The 22,292-nt window shown below is 41.8% G+C and overlaps 1 protein-coding gene across 8 annotated transcripts in view; it reads left to right on the top strand.

The window, feature by feature from the left end:
* Plce1 (phospholipase C epsilon 1) overlaps window positions 1-22,292 on the top strand; it is a 314,749-nt gene that overhangs the window by 136,641 nt on the left and 155,816 nt on the right. The gene's annotated exons all lie outside the window — the stretch shown is intronic.

The raw sequence follows: 22,292 nt of genomic DNA, 5'->3' as shown, positions 1-22,292 counted from the left end.
CATCTGTTGGTACAAACCTGGAACCCCAGCCCTTGAGAGGCCCAGGCAGGAGGATGGCAAGTTGGAAGCTGGCCTGAGCAGTATTAAAAGACCTGTCTCTCCCAAAGCAAAGACAAAATTATCTCCATCAGACAAGATAAAAAAAATGAGGAGAAAGGGGTAAAGTAATCCTTAGGAGTACGCAGTGCTGAAAGAGGAAAGTAAAATAAAGATGTAGTGAAGAGAATTTCTCAAACCACGCAATTGAAGGTTCTCACGGGTGTACATGGCACCCGCTGACAGAATGCACAGTGCCACAAACACAGCTGCCCCTTCTTACATTGTTTGTAAGTGACAAGATTAAATATGACAGCTAACCAGTTCAAAGTGTCGTAACTGACATGTAAAGTATGTATTGGGAAGGAAAAGCTCCACTGTTCATTTTTAATAATTTTGTATGTCTGTCTGTACATCTGTGATTAACTAGTCAAGGTATAGCTAGACTACAGCTAGAACAGTGATATAAAAAACAGAGTGTGATTTACAGAGTGAATCTTACTTGAAAATAGAGGGTATTTTGCTTCTGATGGAAAAGTCTAACACATTTTCAAATTATATATATATATATATATATATATATTTACTGCAATAACTATATCCTATCAGGTTCTTTTTCAAGAGTTAATAGCTCTGAATATTAAAACCAGAAATCATAGTAGGAAAGCATACACATTTGAAGTGCATGACTATAGCTCACAAATAGCTCTGTTTATAACGGCTGTCTCACTTGACTTCCTCCTAATCAAAACAGTTAGCCCTTGCAGGCCTACCAGGCTGAGAAGGTATGCACATAGCTCCAATTCCAGGCTTTTCTGTTTGTTTAAAGAAACGACCTGACTTATTAGTTTTGCTATCTTGAAATTATTTGTTGGATAAAAATATATCTTAATGTGATGCTGAGTATATTTCTGTAGCAGTTAATTAATTAAGAAATATTCGTTAGGGGTCCACTGTGGCCTAGAGTCATGTCAGCTATGGGAAGAATGCTAATACATGAGGAAGTCTGCAGTTTGTGGACCATCGTTTCCCATACCAGAGAAAATGGAATGCTTGGTCTTGGGCCAGCTGAAGGAGCCCTTACCACCCTAAGTGAGAAAGCACTGGGCTGTTGAGCTGAAGTGGGGCCATACGTCATAGCGTCAGGAGTTTGATGGGCACATGACAAAATGCCTCTGCTGTGGGGCCTGGGTAGTCAGGTATCATACAAAGAACAGAATCTACCCCCTGGGAAACCTCAGCATCTGGCCAGCTAGCTGTGATCCAGGAATGAGCGTGCCAGAAGATGGGGCCCCTAGCCTGAGGGGGCAGTCCGCTCTTCTTCATCTTCATTTTACCCCCAGAAATTGCTTTGTGGAAAGAAAACATTCTGTCCTGAATCTCAGTGAGAGTGTTGATGCAGCGGGAGGAAGGATGAAAGGCAGCAGGTCCCATAACAGAAGGTCCTATGAATTCTAAACAGGGAACCCAGAAAGGTGATTGGTGAGAACCATAGTGCCAAAGCAGCGCTAGCAGTTTCAAATTAAAATGCCAACTCATCCACCAGAGTCATCCCAAATGCTACACCAAGATCTAATCGAACAGTGACTGGATGCAAAGGCTCTCCCCCCAAACCTCGCTAAATAGTGAGAGCGGAAACAGTTCTAAAAGACAAATTTTCAGGGTCGCTAATGAAATGTTAAAACAAACAAACAAACAAACGAACAACCAAAAACACTCAGAATAAAGGAGAGGCAAATGTAATCAGAGAAGGAACATCACAGCTGGGTTTCACCGGGCGGATCAAGAATTGCTTCTGAACGACGAGCTAAAGAGAGAGCCTAAGCACTGTGTCTGAAGCTACAAAGACTCAATAGGTAAACGAGGCTGACAACACAACCTAAAACGATCCGGAGTATGGGTCAAATCTCCCATCAAAGCGGTTATGGCCAAGAAAGGCCGTTCATGTGTCATCCACATATTGCACGCACTACACTTGGAACTTTGAAAAGAGGCCAATGTGAAGATGTTGCCGCGTTCAAGCCCCTCATTTCCAGTATGCCCATGGCCAGTAGTTATACTGAAGACCCTTAGGGATTCACAGTCAAATGAAATCAGGAGAGAGGAGACAGAGAGGCTTTGTTGAAATGAGATGATGAAAGATGTTCACGCATGAAGGAGTGTTACTTCGGGCTCACTTGGTCCTGTTGGGAGTACCAGTCTCTCATTTATGCTGTTGTGGAGGTGGCACTGGACTTGAGCCTCACTGTCTGGGGTTTGAGTCTCTACATCCCTGCTCTTACTTAGAGCTCTCCTTTTTCTGAACTTCAGTTTCTGCATCGCTCAAGTGGAAACCAGACCAATAAGCCTAGTTGTTTTCAGGGCTGGGTGTGATGATGCACACAAGGAACTCAGTATCTGCTAAGTTGCCAATCAGTCTTGAGACAGTAACAGTCACTGATGGGGATGGGGATGCTGCTGCCACTCTTTATTAGGGTACCACACTTGCCACCCCTCTACTAAGTCCACTAACTCCTGTGAGCTCAGCCATAGCATGCACAGAGAAGAATAATGCCTCCCGGGTATTCCTGGCTGTGGGCTCTTGAACTAGCAACTTAAAGGGCACTGAAGAGGAGGTTGTCCAGTGGCTTCTGACAGCCACCTGTAACTACATTGGATCGTCCTTCGTTTTCCTGCATTTAGCCATTCATTCATCCGTTTACTTAATGTTTATTGAACAACTTCTCTGTGCCAAAACAACAGCAGTAAGCAAGATGTGGCCTTGACTTTCAAGACAGTGGAGGAGATGAACGAATGAGAACTAAGCCTGCATCTTTAGCATAGTTAGGGGTTGTATCTGAAAGGTGTATAGCACCTAGGATCACGGAGAAAAGTCCAAAAGCTGTGCTGAGTGAAGTGTGGGGATTCTAAAACTACTTGAGAGCCTAAAGCAATAAGAACAGGATTTAACAAGGGGTGGGGGCAACCTCTGGCCTACATTAGGGAAGTCTTTTTGTTTCTACTTAATTCTCTGCTGACTATCTGTTCCCACAACAGTAGAAAATGTACTATACACTCACTGCTGGCATTGGGAACTGTGCTGGCTAGGTCTTATGTCAGCTTGACACAGGTTAGAGTCATCTGGGAAGAAGGAACCTCCATTGTGAAACAGTTTGTCCTGTGCATAATTATGTCTGTGGTGCATTTTCTTGATAGGTGATTGATATGGGGGAATCTATCCCACATTGAGCAGTGCCAACCATGGGTGGATGGTCCTTGATGGTATAAGAAAGCAGGCTGAGCACTTAGGAGGGGAAAGCCAGTAAGCAACATTCTACTAGAGTTTCTGCATCAGTTCCTGCCTCCAGGTTCTGCCTTGAGTTCCTACTCTGACTTCCCTAAGTGATAGAATATGACCTGAGAGTTATAAGGCAGAATAAATCATTTCCTCCCCCAAGATGCTTTGTTATTGTGTTTTAGTACAACAATAGAAACCTTCACTAAGACAGAAGTGGAGCAGAGACTGAAGGAAAGGCCATTCAGAGACTGTTCCACCTGGAGATCCATCCCATATACAGTCACCAAACTCAGACTCTATTGTGGATGCCAACTCGTGCTTGCTGACAAGAGCCTGATATAGCTGTCTCCTGAAAGACTCTGCCAGAGCCTGACAAACACAGAGGCGGATGCTTGCAGCCAACCATTGCACTGAGCACAGGGCAACCCATGGAGGAAGTGGAGAAGGGACTGAGGGAGCTGAGGGGGTTTGCAGCCCCATAAGGGTCAACAGTGTCAACCTGCCAGAACCTCCAGAGCTCCCAGAGACTGAACCACCAACCAAAGAGTACACATGGAGGGACCCATGCATGGCTCCGGACACATATATGGCAGAAGATGGCTTTGTTGGACATCATTGGGAGGAGTGGCCTTTGGGTGTGAGGGTGTTTGATGCCCCAGTGTAGGGGGATTCCAGGACGGGAAGACGGGAGTGGATGGAAAGAGGGAGTGGAGGAGAACCCTCATAGAGGCAGGGCAAGGGGGGAAGGGATGGGGGTTCGGGGGTGGGGGAGATCTAGAGAGGGGATAACATTTGAAATGTAAATAGAGAAAATATCCAATAAAAGAAAAAAAAACGACAGAAGCTGAGTCTAGAATTTGTCATTGGCACAAAATTTAGCCTTAGCATTAAATTTGTGTTGTATATTTTAGTGACAATAACTTACTCATTACAGTAAACATTAAATGAATTGTTTGGCTTTTACTACATGAAATTAATCCTTTTTTTGAGATTTCAGATTGTTTTAAAAGATTAGAGCTCACTTAAATAAGGTATGAAAATTCTTGTCCATGGGAATCCTTATAAAACATAATGGAATATGTTTATAATCTATATGTTTATAATATGTTTTATAATGGGTCAGTAGCAGATAATTGGGGAAGAGAAAGTCCTCAAGATAGCCTGAGTCATGAAGTTTAAACTTCAGTCAAAGCTGAGTCTTGAATAAATAATGAAGAAATCAATAGTACAGTTAAATTGAGAGTGCTTTGTTTTGTTTAACTGAATTCTACTAGAACATAATTAAACTATGTGCATGCAGGAAAGTCTAAAATATTTGCCAACTAAAAATACATACCTACTATTTTAATTTTTTCTTTTTTTTTTGTACAGCAACTCAGTTTATTATATGCAGATTCTTCTGCATCGTTGCTAACAGTTCACTGATCCAAAATTACTAAAATACTTAAAAAACTATACATTATGTAAACAAAACATAAATAAGACAGTATTGTTCTTTGTACATATATTTAGTACAGATTATTAGGGATTTAAGGAATATGTACAATTTTACACCATAAACTGCATTTTCTTAATGCATATATATATATATATATATATATATATATATATATATTCGTTTTACAGAAACAAAAATGTCACTAATGACACAGAATACTACTATACTGTAGATATACCACAACAATCCAAATTCATTTAAGTCTTCTTAACTGTGCATTTTTTTCTGACAATAAATGCTATTTAAAAAATGTTTTCTATGTACTAATCAGCAAGCAATTTCCTGGAAACATAAACAAGTTTACGTTTCAGTATTTCTGAGGCCGTCAGTGTGTATATTGTGAATATTGCCCGAGTTTGCACTCAGTCACACTCTTGATTAATAAATAAACATCTAAATTCCAATTTCAAGCACATGTTCTTGCAGATGATTTGGGATATCAAGAGCAAGGGAGTACAAAAACATTTTAGAGACTTTGGAAACACAAGTTCCAGACTGTTGACTTCTAAGCATATAACACGCATATTCAACTCAGTTTCCCAGCCAGTGTATACAAAGCCAGTATTTGATCCTAAGTCTGGCTGATTCTCAAATCCATGGTCTTTACCTCTAAGATAGGGCTTCTTCAATTTTTCCTTCCATGACCCATTTTTGTCTGAGAAATTTTATAAAACTGTGGATATATACATATACACACATATATTTATATATACCATACATATATGAAATATATATGTGAAATATATGGTGTACTATAGTTTATATATATATATGGTATAATCTTATACAATTACTAATGATAAAGAATTTTTGTTTAGAATAATTATTTTTAAATGGTATGATTATATGTATGCTAAGGTAAAAGCCAATGTGTACACTAATAAAATTGAATTATTTTTAGATAAAGAATTAAATATAGGCTCCATACTTGATACTTCAAACTACAGAGCATCTTCAACAGTATTCATATCTGATTAGTATTTTGATTTTATAACTGTTAATGCTGAAAATAAGGTGTCACATTAAATATATGCTATAAAATAGCAGGATATGTTTAGGACTATCTCAGAAATTGTTGGAAATTCTGTCTTAACTCTCAAAGCTAAATTTTAAATCAATTTTTTTTAATGAAAAGAATAACTGCCTGTGACTCCAACTATGCAGGAACCAATACCTGCTGTGCCCTCCTCAGGCACTACACACATGTACACACATGGGAGAGAGAGAGAGAGAGGGAGGGAGGGAGAGAGGGAGGGAGGGAGGGAGGGAGGGAGGGAGAGAGAGAGAGAGAGAGAGAGAGAGAGAGAGAGAGAGAGAGAGAGAGAGAGAGAGAGAGAGAGAGGCACTTTTAAAACATAGATTACCAGGAGCTGGAAGGATGGCCCAGTGGTTAAGAGCACTCACTCCTCTTCCAGAGGACCCAGGTTTGATTCCCAGCATCCATATGGTGGTATTTTATCACAGCAACAGGAAACTAGACTAAGACAATCTTCCAGCCCACACCCACTGGTGGCTTTGAGTCCATCAGTTTTATTTGGACCAGCCCTAACTGCATCAGGGAAGCAAATTTATTCTTAGTAGGTCAAATCTAGGGCCTGCGTGTTTTGCTTTGACAGCTGCTATATTTTCAAAACTGGAAAACTTTTTATTAACAAGTAGCTTTCTAACCCTTCTGGCAACCCAGTGCCATTATCCCTGCTTGGCCTGGTCAGCAGGTGCTAACTCACGTCCAAAACACATCAGCCTCATTTTCACACCTGCTGCTGCTCAATTTCATACCTGCCTAGCCCTGCAGACACCCACATTTGTCGAGTCTTACATTACGTCGTGGCTGTCTCTTGTGCTGGGGAATGCTTCAGTTCCAGGATTCAGGAAGCTAGACCAGGAGTTGGGGCAAAGAGGAGACAAATCATACACATGGGAAGGTTGTCTTGACACAGGTTTGCACATACAGGCTCCCTGGAGATCCAGGTGAAGAAGTGTGAGATTGTGAGGGGATAATGTGTACAGAGCCTGAGGAAGTGGCCCAGTGTCACAGCGAGAGGGAAGAGCCATTTGGCTGACTGATGAGGCTACACAGCAAAGAGTGAGAAAAAAAAGCTTGGCCCTAATGCCTTAGAGAGCCCGCCCATGCAGCCTTTTGCACATTGGATTTTAGGGAAGTCCTACCAACAGTGAGTAGCCTGTGACCTAGAGCCTGAGAGACAACCCCGGTGAGAAGCGTTGCCATTGCAATCTTGATTATTCCTGCATTAGGATTGGGTGTGCTCTGAAGGAAGATGTAAGAGTCAGTGTGAGCCCTCTTAGTTTGAGTTGGCATGGAGCAGTGGTTGGAAAAAAAAAACTAGTTTAGAAAATTCAGCACCACTGGGGAAAAATGAAATATAATGAAAAATACAGTTGATTTAAGAATGGGGCATTTTTACTACAACATGGCACTCTTGTGAAGAAAAAAAAAATCCGCATCTGTGCCAATAGCATCTACCCTGAGTACAGCTGCGTGCTTCTAGCGTATCTGCCTCAGCAAAGCATCTGGGAGCAAAGTCTCCTTGGGACTGACATAAAGCATAGATCTTGCCCAAATGTGGAAAACCTTTAGGGACGCTAAAACCATTAGGGATCTGTAACCCTGACTTGAACCAAGCAGAATAAACAAACCCCTGCCCAAATTGGAACTCGCTGGATGCCTTGCAGAGCTATCCAAGGGGAAAGGCTGGAGCCTCCAGGGTCTTTGAGTGGGTTAACATCTTGTTTCAGTCTCTCGGCCTGAGTCTTTTGAGAATGTGTGTTTCACTCCGTCCTTTGAAATATTGTAACATCCTCGTTGCCAACCCATGGATACTTGGAACTCTGAACCAATAATATATACTTTTTTCCCCCCTTTGTGAAAGTGGGGTGTTAAAACTAGATTAGACCTAGTGGAATTGTGATACAAATTCCAAGGTTGGAAAGGCTCCAGAGAGCATTCACATTTTCCATGGATGGAGTTTTGCTACAATCCCAACCTCTATTTCTATTGTCAAGACCCTTTGTCACTTTTCCCAGCTTTATAGGTTAGTTTTCTATATGCCCAGCAGAGAGAAACTTTATGTATAGTTTTTTAGAATCTGTTCACCCCATTTTTAAAAAGAGAAGAAGAGAAAACTGGACAGGCAGTTTGGAGAGTTGATTCATCAATAAATAGTCACTTTTGCCTGCTGTGAGCTATAGACTATGTTAAGCACTGTTTGCGGACCTTAGAGGGAGCTGGTAAAAACGAAAATAATGTCCTGATGTTTACGACTTATCAAAAGGTAGAAATGAGACATTTAAATAGGAAACAGGGCACAGAGCAGCTCCAGACTGAGCCCTCAATGGTTACAGACCCAGAGCTCACAGGAACATGGTTTGAATGATTCTAGAGCTGCATTCAGCCCTTATTTAACTCTGATTTACCTGCAGGAGATGGGTGTTACAATTATGGGAAATACCTACATCTATCTGCTCAGACTCCTTTTAGCTAAGGATGAAACAGAAGAGAAAGACACTTCTCAACTCCTGGAACTGGTAATTTAGTTGACAGAAGTGACTATGTGAACAAGTGACTATATTGTTGTGTGATGACACCAAAGCAAAGATCAGTAGTTAAGAATGTAGGATTTAGGGCTGGTGAGATGGCTCAGTGGGTAAGAGCACCCGACTGCTCCTCCAAAGGTCCAGAGTTCAAATCCCAGCAACCACATGGTGGCTCACAACCATCCGCAACGAGACCTGGCGCCCTCTTCTGGAGTGTCTGAAGACAGCTACAGTGTACTTACATATAATAAATAAATAAATCTTTAAAAAAAAAAGAATGTAGGATTTAGGGGGAAAGAAAGAGTAATAAAATACACATGGCATGAATGTAGAGGCGGGACTTTTGGGGGGAGAGGAAGAGGACCAATAAGAGAGAGCAGGGGAAAGGAGTCAGTGGAGGAGCGGAATTAATTAGAACAAAGTAAAATGATATATATACATGATATATATGAGCCATATATGGTATATATCATATAATTATATATATATTAATGTACTTAAGTACAATGTTCATATGTAAATATGTGAAATGTCATAATGAGAGTTTTTACTTTGTGTGCTAACTTTAAAAATAATTTAATTAAAAATCAAAAAAAAATAATTTAAAAATTAAAAACAAATATACTTGTAAGCTTTTTTTTTTTTAAGTGAGATATGATGAGACTTCTAAGTACATTCATAGAGTGATCTGGAAAGATCACTTAAATCCTCTCTTCCTGCATTTAGAAATAGCACAAGGAAAGCTTTAGTGGTAGGATGAGTCTCAGGAATGGGGATAGCAGGGAAGGAACATAGAGGGCCTGGGGGGAGGTCTCTGGATCAGTGGTTGGGCACTAGGCCATGGCAAACCTCAGGACAGGGATTTAAGATAGCCACCCTTCCTGGATCTTACCTTCAGCGTCCATTTCTCCCATCCATAGCAGGACCTTCCACAATTCCAAGGGGTATCAGCCATGGTCAGAACTTTCCCTGCCCTAGGTCTCTCCATCTTCCCAGAGAACTCAGGAGGGCCATGTCTGTGTGATCCTGCTCTGACTCGGCCCTGAGGACGATGGTAATTTTAAGGGAGAAATTCTGTTTCCTATAAAACGAAAGAACACTTGGAAGGCAGGGAGAATGGGAAGACGGGATAGGAGAAGACAAGTGAAAGGGAAGAAGGAAAGGGGAGACCATGACACGTAGATTCACTGAAGCAGACATGTTCCAGAAAGCTCAGATACCAGAGACCACCTTATCAAAACCCGACTCACAGACCCAGCCTTGCGAGTGGAACTCATTTGTCAAACTTCAGCTCTTCTCCTCCCTGCTTCAGACTGTATGTATATAAGCTGTCTGAGAAGAATCTGCCTATGTGACTTCCATGACTGCCATGTCCCTTCTGGAACCTACTAACTTACCCCACAGAGGACTCTGGGTCTTTGATCCCTATGTCTGTGTCTATTCTGCTCTACAATGGGGTCTGATAGTGAGCCCAGAAGGTGACATCATCAGTTTGTTGTGGCGTCTTAACCCACTCAACTCAGCTTTTGAACCTTTTATCTAAGCTAATCAAGAGCACAGACTCTTAAACCCAAATCAAACAATATACCTACCATTTATTGACTGGGGCACCATCTGCCATTCACTGTTCTCAGTGCCTTACAAACACCAACCATCTAGTAACTGGAAATGCAGTCCCAGAGCCAGCAAGTCTTTGACTTCACCTGAGGCATCAAGAGTCAGGAGATGCCTTTTTGATGTTTGCAATAGAATCTCTCGATGATAATATTGACTTGTTTATGCCACTTCATTGCACAACTGTAACCTTCTCTCCCTTGCCTGTGGCACCAACATTCCAAATTCCCTGTGCTGATGAAGCATTTGGAGTTACTCTTCAATGCCCAGGGTTTACAGTCAGCAACTACGAAACACAGTCCAAGTTCTAGTGGATTATTATCCAATAGAGGAAGCAGAGCTGTGGGATGAGCCCCTTCAGGGCAAAAGGTTACAGTAACTACATTGTATTGATCAGCTGTCAGAAAATATATAATCTCCTGGTGACTTTTATGCTTACATCTGTAAGTATATCTTCGAGCCTTGTTACTCAAAGTTATTCTCTTCTTGCTCCAAACTGGATTGTTCCAGCCCACAATCTGAAGTCCTATTAGGCTTAGTAGGTCCCCCTAGACTGTGTGTGATCTCTCTCTCTCTCAAAAGGGAAATCCCCGTGAAAGAAGTATGTGCCCAGTGAGTAACTTACACTTCAGTGGAATGAGGGAGCCACATAACTAGTGTGTATCAATGAGCTGCTTCGTCCTTTTCCGACTCTCATGTGCTTACACAAGTGAATATTAACATGTGCCCAGGGTCTAGGGTCACCTGGCTGGAGTTCACATGGAAGCATGCAACCCTTCCATTATTGGCCTGGTCGCTGTGCTATTTCAGTTATGTTCTGTGTAATTCTCAGAACAACCTAGTGATGTGACTGAAACTAAAACTTTCACACTTTAAGTTGGTGTCCCTAAAACACTATGAAAAGAGCCTGAAAAAAAAAAAGGAAAAAGACCTGATATCTTTGAGCCCTGTTTATCAAAGTTATTCTCTTCTTGCTCCAAACTGGATTGTTCCAATCTACAATCTGAAGGCCTGTAGTTAGGCTTCGTAGGTTCCCCTATTTTAGATGACTGTGTGTGGTATTTCTCACTCTCAATGGCACTAATAGAAGGTGTGGCCCTGTTGGAGTAGGTGTGTCACTGTGGGTGTGGACTATCAGACCCACGTCCTAGGTGCCTGGAAGTCAGTCTTCTCTTAGAGGCCAGCAGGTGAAGATGTAGAACTCTCAGCTTCTGCACCATGCCTGCCTGGATGCTGCCATGTTCCCGCCTTGATGAGACTGGACTGAACTTCTGCACCTGTAAGCCAGCCCCAATTAAATGTTATTCTTATAAGAGTTGCCTTGTTCCTGGTGTCTGTTCATAGCAGCAAAATCCTAACTGAGACATAAGTTGCTACCAGGGACTAGGGTTTTGCTGTGATAGGCCTGACCATGCTTTTGTTGGAAGAGTGTGCATTTTGGGACTTTGGATTTGGAAAGCAGTGGAATTCTTTAAATGAGGCTTAATGGGTTATCCTAGTAAAAATACGGAACACTATTACTGAGAGTGATTTGAATTGTGCAGACCTTGCCAAGAGGTTTCAGTGAAGAAGAATTTCAGTACATGGCCTAGAGACTGTTTTTGTGGTATTTTGGTGAAGAATGTGGCTGCTTTTTGCCCTTATCTGGAGTCTACCTGACGCTAAGGTGAAGAGACTCAGATTAATTGCATTGACAAAGAAGTCTCAAAACTCCCATCATAGACTTTGTTCTCTGGTTAAGTCTCATGAAAGCGTTTTAAGCAAGTGTAGCAAGCTGAGAAAGGAAAAATATAAAATATATGGTTTGAGTATTAAAAGGACATTAGGAAGTAAATTGGAGTGAATCCTGTGTTCTAGGAGATAACAGTTTAAGGGAATGGAACTTTGGGGCAAGATCCTACCCAGCTCAGTTTAGATCCAGGCATGGTGGTACACACCTTTATTCTCAGGAGATAAAGCTAAGCAGATCTCTGAGTTTAAGGCCAGCCTGAGACAGAGATAACTTCTAGGTGAAGAAAAGCTTAAATCCAGGGATAGTGGTACACACCTTTAATCCCAGGAGATAGACATGTAGGTCTCTGAGTTCGAGGTCAATTTTTAGAGCAAGATCCAGGATATCCCAGTTTAGGCAGTGAAGGAATTGGAAAACAGAAAGCTAGTGATAATGTAATAGAACAAGGGGGCCATGTTCCACCTTCTGCAAGCAGCAGAACTCAGCAGCTTTGGCCATGTGGCTCTGGCTTTAGAGTGAAAAATAGAAAAGACTGCTGGGACAATTATACTGATTAACGGGAGCTAAGAAATTAGTGGATAAGAAGAAACCAGCATCACTGAGGTGAAATCTTCTGGGAAGTGTTTTCTGAGAGTATAAAGAAGCTAGTTCCAGAGATAGCCAAAATTGTACCTTATGCTGCAGCTATACTTGGTAATGTGTTAGAGCCACCCAGGTGGTACTGGTTTTGAAGGCATGAAGAAGTCATGAAGAACAGCTGAGGCTTGGCATGGAAGTCCACTGGTGAAGGTGCAGCCTCAGTTGTAGTTGATGGCCCAGGGCTGAAGGAGTCATGCAAAGGAGTTGAGGTTTGGCTCCATGAAGAGAGCCTATGAGAGGCTATTGATGAAGCCTAGTTGTCATGGAAGACCCCATTGTATTTGAGATGCCAGTACCATTGGATGATCAAGAACAGCAGCACCAGTGGATCAACCTGAGCTCAGAGTGCTACAGAAGGCAGAGCTACAGAACTGATATCAACCCTTTGGAGGAGCCCAGAAGATCATTTGTGCATCCCAGACATTGAAACAAAAAGCTATAACACTGAAATTGCCTTGGAGACACCAAGATGTTCAAGATGCCAGAGCTGTGGGCTATCTGCTGAGGAAAGTTGCTAACAGGCAGTGGAACCAGCCCAGGGAAAAGAAGTTTGTTGCATCAACAAAGATGACAAAGGAGTTGGAGATCTGAAAACCACTTTGACATTAGACATTGAGATGCAGAGTTTGGAGTTTGACCAGCTGGTTTCCTGTCTTACTTTGAGGATTACAGTTAAGTGATTGAATGAATCTCAGAAGAAACTTTGAGCTTTGGACTTTTAACATTGTTGAGACTGCTATACACTATGGGGACTTTTAAAGTTGAACAAAATGTATTTTTAATTATGTTATGTTTAGGTATGGTTCCCATAGACTCATATGTTTGAACAAGCCTATGGGGGCCAGGGAGTGGAATGTCATGGTTTGCATATGCTTGGCCCAGGGAGTGGCACTATTTGGAGGTGTGGCCTTGTTGGAGTAGGTGTGTCACTATGGGTGTGTGTGCTTTAAGACCTCATCCTAGCTACCTGGAAGCCAATCTTCTCTTAAAGGCTAGCAGCCTTCAGATGAAGATGTCGACCTCTCCACTCCTCCAGCACCATGCCTACCGGAATGCTGCCATGTTCCCGCCTTGATGATACTGGACTGAACTCTGAACCTGTAAGCCAGCCCCAATTAAATGCTGTTCTTATAAGGATTGCCTTGGTCATGGTGTCTGTTCACAGCAGTAAAACTCTAACTATGACAGCCTTGGAAAGTCTAAGCTGGCTGAGAAGAATCGCTGATATAACTGCCATAACTGTCATGACCCTTCCAGAACCTTTCCATTGAACCCATGGAGGTCTCCAGGTCTTTGAACCCTTGGGCAGTGTGTATTCCACCCTACATACACACACACAAGATACGTTGGTAGATGTGAAGAGCTCAAGAATGTTGACATGTACCATTCTCCTGGTGATGTTTTGCACTCTAAGCTAGGAGCCACAAGAAGTTTCCAGAGATAAACATCTCTTCCGAAAGAGCTTGATGATAGGGCTAAAGAACTCGGAAATGGACAAACAGGATTTGAACTTGGGTCCATCCCGTCTTAGACTCTATACCCATGAGCACTCTTTACTTGACATGGAACCTTAGGAGGATTCTGGTAGAAGGAGGCATCTGTAGCAATCAGAGGTGCCAGGCTCTTGGGCTCAGCCCTGGCTTGCACAGTGAGCAGTGGCTGCTGGCCAGCAGGGACTCACAGACACCAGATGCTGGCAACCCGGACTGTCCACATCCAGCTGGAGGAGCCAACACTGTTCTTGTGTGTTCTGGTTGAGCCCCAAAGAACAAAGCCAACAGCTGTCTTTTCAGGTCCGATGGCTGTTTTATACCAAATCAGAAAAAAAACTGACCCCAGGAAGTAAGTGTGAGGCTTCTCCCAGACTTGTATAAATGGTGTTGTTTTCTTTACACAGTCCACTGGGCTGGTCTCGAGCCTCCTCCTGCCTGGCGTTGCCATCAGGGACATCATCTCACAGGACCAAATGGCCTTTCTGGGCCACTACACTTTGATTTAGTGAATTTATAATATTCCCCTTATTCTTTTGTAGCATAGAACAATCAGCAGCTGATAAAAACACATGCAGGTGGAAGTTAGGGGAAAGCTGAGGCTGCCAAAGGGAAAGGACCAGCCCTTGAGACTAGAGGTTGATGGATAGTCACAAACATGGCCCAGGACCTAGAAGAAGAAATAAGAAATGCGTCTGGGCCTTGGAGTCTGAGAAAATGAAGCTGTTGGATTTATTTTGTAAATGAAATCTAGATGGAATTTGATTGCCTTAACTCTGAGAGGCTGGAATGTCCAGATTTGGTCACAGTAAGAAGTTCAAAATCAGAATTGTATATTCGTAAGCCATTTGCTTAGCTGTGATGGTTACAACTTATGTTGAGCCTTCTTAGGAAAAGACTGTGATAAAGGAAGGACTAAGGACTACAAACTCAGGATGAGGAGCAGCAAGGTGGCCCACAATTTCGTATTATGGCCGTGGAGTAAGTAAGAAGCCACAGTAATATAGTGGTCTGACCTAGAATTCAAGCAAAGCACATGATGTTAAGCATGAAGCTGTAGAGCCCCAAGCTTCCTCCATGAAACAACCATATGATGATCTGAGTGCGTCCAGCCTGAGGTTCTCAAATATATCATCAGCCACTTTTTTTTTCACTTTTTTTTTAATAGCCGTTCTTTTTCTATTTAAGTGGAGTTTAGCTTTGTCAGTAAAAAGCTTTTGCTTAAATAATCAAGCATAATCATGAACACACTGGCTGCATAATTTAAACATAAAATAGTCTCTGCCCACGACTAGCACATTTATATTATCTAGGTTGAGTTCACATAGTATGCCTTCTGGTCACTTTGTTACCATTTCTGTTCAAAAGGAGGAATGAATAATCTTGAGTTTGCAGATAAGTTAAATTCTGGTGCCCAAATCCTGAGAAATGGTTAAGAGCACGGACTTTGGAGCCACCAACATCTAGCTTAGAATTCAGGTTCTTCTCACTCCCTATGGCTATTTGGACAATTAGCTGGTGCTCTCTGACTTTGCTCAGCTATAAGATGGAATGTTACCCTCCCTTGGTAAGATTAAGATGCCTTAATTTTTGCAAATAATAAGTGTAGTGCTTAGCTGAGTGAGAGGCTTTCAAATATCAGCAAGAGCTATGTTATCAGCGCCATTCTTTCAGCCTTCTGGGGGAAAGCAATAATGTCTCTAGGTCCCTATGCATTTTTCTCATTAAGTGACATTGACTTATTTCTGCAGTGGCCTGTTTGTTCTAAGTCAGAAACAACAATCATAGTTTACCTTTATTCTGTAGAGCGAGTTTTAACTGCTATTCACTGTCACAGGCTGAAAATATGAGTATGATCACAATGATGATAAAGAGGGTTTTTTGCATTAATATAAAGATGTGTGTATTCCTTTTTCAAAACTCAAATGTTTTCAAAATCCCAGATTGTTTGTGACTTGAAGACATGGCTACTGTTCCATCTAAATTGGTCCTCTTTTCTTGTCTAACACCAAGGCTAAGTTAGAGCCAAAATTTCAAATAGACAATAAACGTTCTTCTCTGATCAAAATTAAACACATAGTGTTGTCAGATCAAAATAAGTGCATGGGTTGAGCATGAACGTCAACCCATTTAGTATGCTTATCAATAAAATAATAGACAAACCCACATCCTTTCAATAGACACAGAGGAAGCATCTGACAAACTCTAACATACTTTCCTCGTGTGTGTGTGTGTGTGTGTGTGTGTGTGTGTACATATATGTATATACATGGAAACATCTTCAAGCTGGTACATTTATCTATATAAACTGCTCAGCTAAGTCTATGCATAGTGATGGGAAATGCCCAAGCAGATATTCCCACTCTAACGTTGTACTGGAGGTTCCCATACAGGAAAACTATATGAGACTATGAGGTAGAAGGAATCCAGACTGGAAAAGAGAAGTGAATCTACTATGTTCAGAGATGCCATGATTCCATGTTTAGATGGAATCACGCAGTCCACCAAAGCAGTACTAGAACAGGAAGTTCTCAGTCTACGTAGGCATTTTTTTCCTCTTTTACTGTGACATGGAATATAATAAACCCAAGCAGATTGCTTGTTACAGGGTTATGAAAAATATATGTTATCATCTACAAACAGCATGGACTGTTAAAGAGCCTTTTAAAAATAAAGATAAGATTAGATTAAGGGTTAAAGAAATGCATAATGTGTGGGGATTTTTATATTAGAAAAAAACTATGTTTTCATATCCTAATTTTATAGTCTCTCTCTCTGTCTCTCTGTCTCTGTCTCTCTGTCTCTGTCTCTCTCTGTCTCTCTCTCTCTCTCTCTCTCTCTCTGTGTGTGTGTGTGTGTGTGTGTGTGTGTGTGTGTGTAAAAAGCCACAGCAAAAATATTAGGAGAGAGCTGGAAAGATGGCTCAGTGGTTAAGAGCATTGACTAGTCTTCCAGAGGTCCTGAGTTCAATTCCCAGCCACCACATGGTGGCTCACAACCATCTATCTGTAGTGAGATCTGCTGCCCTCTTCTGGTATGTCTGAAGATAGCTACAGTGTACTTATATACATAAAATAAATAAATCTTTAAAAAATATATATTAGTAGAAATTTTAGTGAGTGAAATATTGGTCATTTTAATTCTATTCCTGTTTGTCTTTATCTTTTCTGTAGTCATGCATTATTTCGTCAGAAAGCAGGGTCAACAGAATGTTTCCTAGAATTGAATATTGTCCAGTAGTTTTTTCTGAGGGTTTTCTGTCTAGTAGACAATTTAACTATGTTTTAACTTTCATTCTAGAGATTATTTTATTTATTTATTTATTTATTTATTATCTTTTTCATGTGCGTTGGTATTTTTGCCTACATGTATGTCTATATGAGGATGTCAGATCCCCTGGGGCTGGAGTTACAGATGGTGGGGGGGAACCGAACTTGAGTCTTCTGGAAGAGCTGCCAGTACTCCCAACCACTAAGCTATCTCTGCAGCCCCTAGAGATTATTTTAAGTTATGATTTGGAAGTAATAATGCTTCACTCATTTTATGAATTCATCTTTGTCAGGAGAGGCTGCAAACAAGCCAGACACCTTCTTTGTTAGATCGATTTTGTTACTCTAAAACCAATAACAAGAAGTAATGGGGGAAACTCACACCAATTTACTAACCTTTTCTAAGCTTGTCACTTCCCTACAGAAGCAATTTCTAGCTCTGCCTGAGAGTTGGTATTTTTAAGCCAATTTTAACTTCTTTCTAAAAAGAAATCAATGTCCTTCTCTCTGTGCCTCATTTTATATAATTGGAAGTGCGCCATTAGATACTGCAACCGAGAACCTGAAGTTTAGCTTTTTAAAATAAAGTAACTGTTTATGAAATTCACTCAGTTTTTCAGAGTTAAAAATAGAGTGTATACAAGAAGGTTTGCCTGTTTTCTTCCATAAGTCAACTAACTACTTTTCTTTTTTTTTTTAATTTTTTTTACATTTATTTATTTATTTATTATATGTAAGTACACTGTAGCTGTCTTCAGACACACCAGAAGAGGGTATCAGATCTCATTACGGGTGGATGTGAACCACCATGTGGTTGCTGGGATTTGAACTTCGGACCTTTGGAAGAGCAGTCAGGTGCTCTTATCCACTGAGCCATCTCACCAGCCCACTACTTTTCAAAAGGAAAATTTAGTCAATCATTTAATGTATGAGTGTTTTGCCATCCCATATTCTCTGCACCGTGTGTGCCTAGTGCCCGGGAAGGTCAGAGGAGGGCACTGGATCCCGGGCACTGATGTTACAGACTGTTGCAAGCTGCCATGGTGTGGGGGGAGGGGGCTGGGAACTGAACCTAGGCCCTAAGAAAGAGCAACACATGCTCTTAACTGCTGCACTCTCTCCATCCCCACCAATATGTATTGGAAAAAATATGAACGCCCCAAAAACTGAACCTGTTTTTTGATTGGGAGAATATTGGAGTTTTGTTCTATGGATAAATTTTCCAGAAACATTTTAATTTGTTTTTTAAATACTGTTATTTGTACATTATTTCAAAAAAAACAAAAAACTAAACTAAGCAGAACAGAACTCTGTGTCCTGGACAGATATGAAAACCTAGGCCTACCATTACAAACCTCTCTCTCTACCCCTCAATGACATCGCATGTATTGTTTTATGTTTTCTTTTTTTTTTCATGTAAACTCATGAAAAAACTTTCCATTTCAATACAGATTCATTTACCTCAGTCTATGTTCTTGCAAGAATATTTGTTAGATAAAATACTAGAATTAAAATGGCTAAGGAGACACGCCTACAATCTTGACTCGTCTTGACTTGCCTTCCAAGCCATGCATAGCTCCCAGCTATTGACAGAGTGGGAATGACAGAGTTTCAGAAGCAAAGTCATAAACAGGGTCTCCTGGGGTTTCTTCATATGTCCTTTAAAGTTGGAGTTGGAGATTAGAGAGAGAATGCCTTCTAACTTCAGACTCTATAAGGAGAAATCTAACTCTCCAACTCCACTTCTTACCCAGGAGGGAGGGAGGGAGGGAGGGAGGGAGGGAGGGAGGGAGGGAGGGAGGAAGAGAGAGAGAGAGAGAGAGAGAGAGAGAGAGAGAGAGAGAGAGAGAGAGAGAGAGAGAGATTCACTTCATAGAAAATCAGGAGACTATGTCTCCTCTGCAAAAGATCCCTCAAAATGCTTGGTGTGAAACGGGCATATTTCCAGAGTTAGAACAAGGTTAACATTTTAACCCCATCTCTTTAGAGCACTGTTATCTTTAAGAAAATGGCTTAATATTTCCTGTTCCATAGTCTATGGAATGGAGATTCCCACACACAGTACATGTTTTCTATGAGAATAAAGCCTGTTATGTAATGCTAATAATATTAATATTTGGAAAGGGAGTACTAGGACAAGTAGCTATCATTTGAGGTGCATTCCCTGCAAGCACCGTGACAGGCAGAGAAATGAACCATAAAGAGGTGAAAATGAAAACTTGGTCCAGCTTGACTTTGTCAGGCTGAATTAAATGTTGAGAGTCTGACGTCAGGCAGTTGGTTGCCAGCATATTTAAAAACAGTACAGTGTGGGGGAAAGTGTCCTGGTGTACTACAATCCCTGGTGCACAAAGAGGCATAGTAACATTGAAATGCAACTTAAAATACATGTCACTTCTTCCAAGAGAGGCCTATGGCAGGATCTGGCATGGCTTCAGTCACACAGATAACATAGAGATCATGTAGGCTATTAGCCATCTCTGGTCCTGGCTGTGGGAGCTTGGGGTAGCCTCTGTCTAAACAGATAAAATAAGGATCATTTAGACTATTAGCTACCTCTGGTCCTGCTGGCCCTACAGATAACACAGATCACAAGGCTATAAATCACCTCCAATTCCCAGCTCTCTGGGTGGAAAAACAGGTTTTGCATCCCTTCTTTTGAAAGGGCAATCTGCATGCTTAGCATTCCTGGTTTCCCTGGTGATCTGTGGGTACAAGGACCTCCATGCTCCCAGCATAGCCAAGCCAAGAGTATCCTGAGTGGCTATGCTTTAATCACTATTATAGAAAGGGCTACCATCTTGGTTAGCACACACTCCCTAACACTACACCTTCCCAACCCACGTTTATCTAAATTTTGTTTGAATGACTGTTTTGCTTGCATATATGTGTGTGTACCTTGTGTGTGCTTGGTGCTCAATGAGGTCAGAATGGCACATTAGAACCCACTGGAGTTAGGTTCCATTGTGAGCTGGTGTGTGGGTAGTGGGAACGGAACTTGGATCCTCTGGAAGAGCAACAGGTCCTCTTAACAGCTGAGCCACCTCTCTAGAACCAAGAGGCTCTTTTCTTAACTGCAGGATTTCTCAAACCCTTTAATAATTCCCACAGGGAATATGATGTGCTATCACCAGCAGCCCTCAACCTTGCTGTCTGTCTCCACATCCTTTACAGAGGGATCAGTGTCTCTTCACAGTGTCTCATTACCCTCAGCTGTCTACAATGGGTCAGCCAGGGCCTTCAGATTTTCTGAAGTTTATGGTTCCAAGAACTTCTCCTGGGCTTCTAGGAATCTGTGTGCAGAAGGCAGGGGAGAGCGGCTGTGCCTGCTCAGGAGACAGTAGTTTGTCCCTCATGGCTGAAGCCTATTTTAAGAGATGGGGTATCATTGTAGAAAACAAGGAAGCGCCAGAATCTGGGTGTGCTCAGGAAGAAACGAGTATGTACGCATTTAGATTTCTGGGTCTCATCATCTATCTAAGTAGCTCCTTGCCTTGGGAGATGAGAAGTCCAGGCCAAACCTTTCTTTTGTGAGATGTTACTCCCAAAAGCTTCAGCATCCTCAGAGAGCACTCCGCTCTCTCCTTCCTCTCTGGTGATCACCAAGGAGACTTTGTCTGCTAGGACCATTCCCAGGGGCAATCTACAAGACTCTGAATCAGGCATAAAGACCCAGGGGATGATCTACATTTATGAGTGTTTCCCAGGAGTTACTTTCTGTCTAGTACATTTTGAAAATCTCCAAGCCTATAGGGGTTGCATGAGAGAAAACAGTGACTTGTTTAGCACAAAATCTCGCCCAAGCACCTTAAGCTGAGGTTCAAGAACACCAGCCACTTCCACTTTGCAGAGTGGTTGTTATTTCTTTTTGTTTGTTTGTTTTGTTTTGTTTTTGTTTTTGAGACAGGGTTTCTCGGTAAAGCCCTGGCTGTCCTGGAACTCACTTTGTAGACCAGGCTGGCCTCGAACTCAGAAATCCACCTGCCTCTGCCTCCCGAGTGCTGGGATCAAAGGCGTGCGCCACCATGCCCGGCGGTTGTTATTTCTTAATGAAAGAGAGTGAGTTTGTTTTTTCCTTCTATGCGTCACGTGGCCATCACAGTTCCAGAGTAATGCCATCACACCGGGAGGAAACCATTGCTGGGGGGTGGGGGGGGAGACAGGGAGATACCACAGCTCTTACTCTCTGTAAGGTTGGAGCTATGTGGTTGTTCCAAAGACCCAAGAATCTAGCTTATCAGCAGCCAGCTCTGGAATTAGCAAAAGGGTGAGTTAGAACCTGAAGATTCTGGCTTCTCGCTGAGCACTCTGCCTCCCTACACTAAGGAGCAATCGTGTGCGTGCTCAGTGATTAGAGGCCGGCCTTCAAGTCGAACAGCACCTCTCAATGGATGCAAGAAAAATGATGTCAAAATTTGTCTGTTCATTTACTATGTGCCTACCGTGTTCTAGCACTCTGATGTTAGGATTTAGTAAATAAGAAAAGATCACTGCTCATACAGAACAGCCTTTCTTAGAATCTAAAAAATAGTTTAATATTAAAAAAATTAAAGAAAGTGAGTAAAAATATCTTTACCTTTGTTTGAATCCACTATTTCCTGTAAATTATTAATCTGTTATGCTTTGTATAAATCCTGTATCACATACTTTAGACAGTTCTGATTTAAAACATGGGAAATTCCTATGAATTCACAAAGGACCCACCTGAGTGTCTGCAGGCTACAGCATGACAATTAAAGAGACACTTCAGGCTGAGGGAGAGAAGACGACCTTCTGGGCCACACTCTCACCTTTAACGTTGAAAGAGGTCATTTTATTTGATCCCTCCAAGTAATGTGACAAACAGAATTGCTTCACACTAACCAAAATCTCTTGTAATGTGTAAAACTGGGAAGTCAAGGTGACAGCATGCTGAATAATGAGGACATGGGATTTGAAGGCAAATAGATCCTGTTCAGATGTCAGTTCTGACTTACTGCTTATGTCACCTTATCTGAGCTCTTGGGAGTCAAATCTGGATGATAATATGGAATCTCCTGGGAGACAGTGAGATGGCTCAGCAGGTAAAGGTCCGTGCCATCAAGCCTGGTGACCTGAGTTCAATCCCTGGGACTCACATGGCAGAAGGAGAGAATTGACTCTTGCAAGTTGCCCTCTGACCTCCACGTGTGTGGTATAGAGC

Source organism: Mus caroli, unplaced genomic scaffold, assembly GCF_978045245.1.
Source record: "Mus caroli unplaced genomic scaffold, Mus_caroli_1 scaffold_20, whole genome shotgun sequence".
In the NCBI taxonomy this organism is placed as follows: Eukaryota; Metazoa; Chordata; class Mammalia; order Rodentia; family Muridae; genus Mus; species Mus caroli.
Note: the sequence above shows the minus strand (reverse complement) of the source record. Positions and strands in the feature narration are given on the sequence as shown.